This window comes from Thermobia domestica, chromosome 5 (genome assembly GCF_964235325.1).
Source record: "Thermobia domestica chromosome 5, izTheDome1.hap1.1, whole genome shotgun sequence".
NCBI classification, from domain to species: Eukaryota; Metazoa; Arthropoda; class Insecta; order Zygentoma; family Lepismatidae; genus Thermobia; species Thermobia domestica.
In genome coordinates, this window is record NC_137458.1 from 97,632,383 (window position 1) to 97,640,036 (window position 7,654).

Consider the following 7,654-nt stretch of genomic DNA (forward strand, 5'->3'; position numbering starts at 1 on the left):
TAACGATTGCACTAATAGAGATCATTAGTGCTTTTGAATTTGGCGGTAATTTGAGGTAGTGAAAAATTTCCCATGCATTTCTTATGGGAGTTTCGTGACCTATAATTGGCTATATTTGCTCTAATAGTGAAGCACTAATGAAACTATTAGTATTTTCTCGAAGCACTAACGAACGGCACTATTTTTTCCTTATTGCTTGAAGTGGGGGAGACAGCGTGTACCATTGTTTTGGCTGTAGAGTCTAAACTAATGAAACACTAACGTCAGGGGTTATTGCACTAGGAAGCACTAACGATGAACTAACGAATGGCACTAGGTATTTCGTTAGTGCTTGAAGTGGTGGGGGCATCGTGAACTTGACCCCCAAAAGTTTTTACTTGGAGCTTCTAGACTAATGAAGCACTGACGTTAGGGGTTGGTGCACTAAGAAGCACTAACGATGCACTAACGATTGACAATAATTTTATCGTTAGTGCGTCAAGTGTACGGGGGGGGGGCAAGTTCACGCACCTAAATAACACACTAATTAGAATTTTATTGTGGTTAACTAAGAAGAAATCTTGTCTTCTGTGATAACTCATAAGATTCATATTTCACGTCAATATGTAGAACTCCGTATTATATATTTTCCTACGGGGTGTTAGGCTAGACCCTGGATGCAACTTTCCATTGCATAACGATTGATAGCAAGACGGATACCAAAAGTTTATATTATAGCGCTGTGTTGTGTAAATACTGTTTTAATCTGAATAATTGAATTTGACAATTGTGATTTTACACAATCTGAAAGATGGAAACTATGAGAAAACCGTTTTTTAGATTTCTCTGATAAGTTTAAATCTCTTTCGTACGTTTATTAAGCATAGTATTCAACAGTCTCGCAAATGTGTGCATAATTCTGAAGTTTCGGATGGGGATTAGGATGCACTGGCTCCCGTTTTTAGTGCTCGCCTCTGTTACGGAAGCACAAATATAGTCAGTCTTTCTTCAAAATTTTAAAATATTATAATTAAAAAAAGAAAGTTTCCGAAGGTAAAGTATCAATCGAAAAATCTAATGGAACTGGGCAAAATAGTATGCCTGAGATAAAAAGCTCATATCTATTTTTTTTTTTGGTAAAAGAAACTTTGTAAACTTAAAAATTGCTATAGGAGAAACATGATACTTATTGAGATGAATGTGATACTGAAATATACATTTATTAAACTCTTCATTACGACCTTAGCAAGATGACAGTACATAGTATGATTAATGAGATTTATATCCCAAAATTATTATTAACATGAACTTTAACATATGTTTCTTTGTAATATTGTGCATTTCATATAAAATATACGAGTCAATAGACTATATCGACCTAAATAAAATCACATGTCAATGGTAAGTTCTCATTCGTAGTTTTCAAGGTAAACGAAAAGAGGATTTACGACTCTAGAAATTGTGTCGTTTATTTCCAATAACAACTGATTTTTATTTTATGACATAAATTGTTATTGAATTACGTATTACATGCGTAGTAAAATGAACTCTTAACTAGGAAATTATAGATCTATTTATTAATATTTGTCTTTTACAAACAGTGACACAGACACTCCTTTACACATATATTACTTGCAACTCGACCTTACAATTCAACTGTGTTACATGTTCTTATTTTTTATTATAATTGTTCATTCTTAGTATCCAGTTCCTGACAAGAATATTGTCTTTCCATAGTTTCTGATATTCTTCCGCGTTTGTTGATTTAAGCCAATCTGAGCCAATGCCAGCCATTTTTTTATTTCTGAGAAGGCCAAAGAACTTTCTTCTAATGCCAAGAGATAGCTGAATAACATCCTCAGTCAATAGGCGCGGTTGATCCGAGTTTGATTCCTGATGGTAATTTATGTAGTTCGGATCTCACGTTAAGCGGTAGGTCCACGTCTCATATAGCCTTGCTGCTAAAAGGGTAGCTTAACTCAAATGAAATCAATAATTTACAAGGTTATGTAAATAAGGTTCGAATAATCAGTATATTGAGAAAATTTACTACCCAAATAGGGGCATTCGCAACGAGTGGTTCCTGGAGTTCTGATTCCTCCGAAATCCCCACTTTTCGAAAATTTAGTCTAAATTTAGAAGTGACTTGATAACTTTTAATGTAATTTGTAGTCATATTGAATTTGGACCCTTTCTGAAATAAGTTTATGCGTACATCCATGTATTCAATGGTTTAAAATAAGTTCCCATTTATTTACTATATATAAAATTATAATATTCAAATATGCACTGTACATTTCGTAACCCTACATGTTATTAGAAACTGTGTATTTATAACTGTGGATTTGGAAACCCTAGAAAGCGTACTGTAAAGATAATTTCGGGATTTAGTAGACCATGACCAAGCGTAACCACTTTACGATGAATCATACAGTAAATATGTTAAACGTAAGGTAGGAGATGCAACGATTAGAAGTCGAAATTTGACGGGAAACGAAATGTAAAGATTCATTGTAAATGAGTTTGAAGACGACACTGATAATACACTCGGTTAGAAATCACACAGCTGATATATAATTCGTTCAAAATGGTTGATCGTGCTAAAAATCCAGACGTCTAGCAATCCTATAGAGAAGGGAATACACTTTTGTAAGCTAATTTTCAATTTTCTTCGACGTTAATTCTCTGTCATTATCAACATAAAGTAGAAATTCCTTATACGTAATAAATTAAAAGTCTATGTTCTCTTGCGCCACACTTTTACGCATTTGTACAATATGTTGCAAAGATACGTAGAACGTCTCTCTCTCTCTCTTGTATCTCTGAATTATCTCGTAAGACAGGTAACTAAGGAGATATGATGATCATAAGTTTTATTTGGAGATCTATCTCTCATTTAATTTATTTAGAAGAATGTTTACTTTGTAACGATACTACATACAAAGGGAGATTTTTCTTTTAAGAAAGAAAATAGACAACTATAGAAGAGTATTTCTCGAGTTAAATAAAAAGCAATGAATCCAGCATTTCATACATATGAAACTTGAAACAAACTGCATTAGTTCTAACTATTTTCACAGCTACCTACACCAAAATAAAATTTTAAAAATGAACTTAATTTAGTCTCACGTAATATGTAGTTTTAATTCTCTACTACCTATCAGTCACTGAAAACTGAATATGTAGAACTTGCCTATAACTTCTTGAAAAAGACCTATCAGTCACTGCAAACTGAATATGTAGAATTTGCCTATAACTTCTTTTATAAATAAGGCCATTTAGTAATGAAAGCATATTTTGAAGCCACTTTTATAATATGCATGTAATCTATATTGAAGTTTACATTATTAAAACACTTACTTACTTGATCCATAGCAAATAATAATAACGAAAAAAATTTTGCTACTAATAATAGAATTGCGTCTTAAATTTTTTACAATCCGAATCCATGGAAAACTTTTTTATTTAATGTTTAGTGTAAGATATTTTGCAGATTGCATAAGTATTAAAATCAAATTATATTGTATTTTCAAATACTAAGTAAACAGTATTTCGAAAATCCATAATTCTACGAGGTCACTTCAATTATTATTCAAGCTCTTGCTCCTTATTTTATTTATTTATTTTATTTATTTATTTATTTATTTATTTATTCGTACGAGGCTCTTGAACCTCTTAACCCATTTTTCTTCGTTTACTCAAAGACAAGTTTACACCAGATTTAATGAAAATCGATAGTAATATTTTCTAGATCAAATTTAAAAGGTAACACCAATCAATAATTGCTTGCTTTAGAGTATAGTACTGGGGATCCGAAGCTACGTATGTGTCACATCTTTCTCCGAGTAATCGTGTTTAAAAAAAAGCAAAGAAAAGAACTTCTCATATATGGTAAACCCCATTATGTAAAATTTGAATATTTGTTACATTTTTAGGAATACTTGAAAGGACTCCATGTGAGAATCGAACTACATTTATCACCGATATATCTAACCAATCTTTTTTTTTAAAGTATTATCCAGTTCTGTGTTATTTGTTCCTTTCTTTTAATTTTATATTTATAGAAATCAGGAACCGGTAGTATTTTCTTTTTAAAATGAACCATTAAATCAAATACGTCATTTGTTTTACTTTGCATACGACTGCGTCGCATGGAGAAAGTAAGATGCGAAGGACAACACTGTATTCCGCATATCTGAATTTTCTCACATACAGTTATTAAAAATTGTATTATCTTTCATATTCAATATCTTACCTTACAGGCCTGTGTACAGTACATAAAAACAAGTAGCACTGTCACGTGTACACCACGTGAAGGAATTTGGATTTTATAGCATGATTTTTTCAATTAATATTGAAACCCGAAGTGGTAGTAGATATGTACCACTTTCGGCTGAAACAGAGAAATTAAGAGTGGAAATGAAATATATTATTAGGACGCTTAATTAAGGAAACTACTGGGAACTGCTTCTCGCTCTCTTTTACGTTTTTACTCCATAGCGATCAGCGTTAAAACCGGACGTGGTTGACTTCTGCCACTTCTTGTTAGAAAAGAGGGTTAAGAGAGAAAACAGTACCTATTCTTAGAACACTAAATCTATTTCAGAAACCACTTCTCGCTATATCTTCTCCGTTGCTCAATGTTTATCAATATTGAAACGGACATTGTCATATATGTATTTATATCACTTTTGGTTTTAGTAGAGACTTAAGGAGGGAGATAAAATGAATTCTTGAGACGCTTTATCGGTTGCAGGGAACTGTTTCTAGCCATCTATCCCCCCCTTTTTTAGCCCTATAGTGATCAATGTTAAAATCGAAACTGACTAATCTCTATCATTTTCGGTTTAAACATCACCTCAACGAACTCGATTGTTAATTTTCGAACCTCTACATCCCGACCAAAGTTCGTGGTGATCCATCAAGTAGCTAATGAGTTTTTATTTTTTATTCTTATTTTTATTCATTCTTTTCGTCTTCCGTACGGATGAACGCACAAACGAACAGGGTAATATACGTATGAAGGAGTTTTGGAAAACCAAATTTCTTAATAGAACAGTCTGTTCTAATTTTACAGACTCTTTTTATTAGAAAACATTGTGTTCACCAATTGCTCGGTAGTATGTATTCAACTTTGGATAATTCATTTCTGTTTCTTTCCTTGGTTGGTTTTCATTTGAATGAGAATACAGCCTATTAAATATAACATAGACTATCTACGATATTGGAAAGTAAATACTATGAAGAACGTCTTTAATGAAGAGACAGTGTAACCGTCTCCAAAAGTTGAAGGGAAAATAAATGAAGAATCATCCAAAAAGCAGCTTTCATATGACGATTCATCAATTGCGCAGAAGCAACAATGAAAAATAATAAATGTATGCGCATAAATAACATGGTAACTGGCGAGTACTGCCAGGTCTATAGTACTAATACCTGTATAATTATATCTAGCATTCTCAATCTCAATATTGCAAAAGAAGGCCATAATAGCTATGTACTACCGAAATAAAGGGTTAGTTTGTGGAATCAAATATACTGCTATTTGAGTTGAGTTGAGTTGACTTTGAGTTAAACGTTCCTATCAGCAACGAAGCTATATGAGACGGGACCTACTGATTAACGTGGAATCCGAACCACATGGGCTACCGCAGGGAATCGAACCCGGGTCTTCCACACCAAGGGCGCGTACGCTAACCGCTTAACCGCTAACTGCTGTTTGAGACACTAATAATAATTCATTCTTGTATGTATGTGCACAATGTACATACACGTAATATACATAGTAATTTACATCTGATAAATAGTAAAGATCTCCATAATTATAATACGAGAAAAAAGAAACTGAAATAAACAATGTTACTTCAACAACCTATTGTATAGATGAAGTTAAGTATAATATCACTCAAACTTATAATATACTGCCTTCAAAGTTGAAGGTTACAAAGTTGATTTTTAGGATATTTCTTGAAAATTGGGAAAAGTTATTTTTGCCTCCTTAGCGCTCGTACATCTATCAAAACTGTTCGTTATGTTTTTTTTTTTTTTTTAAATTTCCTTTTTGAAATGAAACACAAATTTTATTTCGTTTTCCAGATGTTCGTAGATCCTGTCAATATCAGGACCTACTCAGAAAGATCCAAAGGTCCATGTCCCTTCCTCAAAATATTATATAATTTAAAATTGTTTTATTCAATGTCCAAGAACACTCACTAACATAAATTAAAAACAAGTTTTAATTAACATAAATTAAGAGCAAGAAGTATGCCCTCGGCGTTGATGAGTAAGTGATAATCATTTCAGAGACAAACTCTCAGATGCGAGGGCACCATGATCATTTTTGATGTACATGGAGGTTTGCAGATGTTAGATAGGCTTTACATTTGTCGTATTGCGGCCGCAGTGGCTTATTGGTAGAGCGCTCACCTTTGGTGCTTCTAGTCCGTGGTTTGATCCTAGCTCTTCCAAGTGGACTTTGTGATATACAAACACCTCGTGCGTGGTTCTTTAGGGTTTCCGTGTTTTTATTCACTTTCGTCATTCTATTATTATTTATTTATTTATACATATTCTCCACATCACTGGTATCTAAAGCCTTAAACCCATCACATGTGAGGAAAACGTCCCTCGGCGAGTACATTATCCGATGAAATAAGGAAGATAGGAAGGAAGCGGCCTGGGACTCGTAAGTTAGGTACTATTCCGGTTTGGTGTGAATGAGGAAACACGAGGAAATACTTCACCCAGGACTGGTCTGAAAAAAGCTCTTACACCTTTTCGATCGAGTGCACCCGCAAGGCATCGAACTCGGGACCGCTGGCAACAAAGCCGATAGCATTAGCAACTACGCTACGCGGGACAACTCCACCATTATTATCTATCTCATCATCACCGTCTCCCTTAGATTCGGTGCATAAAATTGTGACATTGAAAAAGAAAAGTTGTATCCACATTTGCTCTAAAACTTTATATCTTCTAATGAGGAAAATATATTCTAAAATTTGCTAACAACAGTATATTAATACGCTGGAGTAATTTCTATTTTCCATAAAACATTGAAAAGTCAGAAACAAAATGTCTATCCCGCTTTTGCTATATTCGATCCTACTTACATTAGGTAAATAGATTGGAGCCTGCATTTGGGTTTTGGGTAGAACTTTCACGAAATGCGACATGTAGAATCTTAATAACTGTTGATAATCAAGCTCACTGTTAACAATTTGTACATTAATAGTAATAATATATGATAGATTCTAATAATAATATCTTATTTGTTATTATTTCGCTATATTTATCGGAATAGTTTATTTCATAAAATAACAATAGTAATAAACTTCAGTTTACGTTTCTGCGATCATCTGTAAAAAACTTCGGACGATGATATTAATTATATTGGGATAGATATAAATTGTTTAGGTGAGTTTAGTTTCCCCCTTTCGTGACCTTGTTAGAAAAATATTGTCTATGAAAAAAAAATAATTGCAAATCATCATTAATGCAGAATATCATTTGACCAATCTTTATCATTTGACAAATTCACAAGTTGAAAAAAAAAAGAAAAAAGAAAACAAGAAAAAATTCCACGAAATGAAGAAAGAATCGAAGTCTTCCTTCCAGATAAAAAAGTAGAGGCACAAAAAGAGGTACCGCTGATGAGTAAAGCTCTGAAAACTAT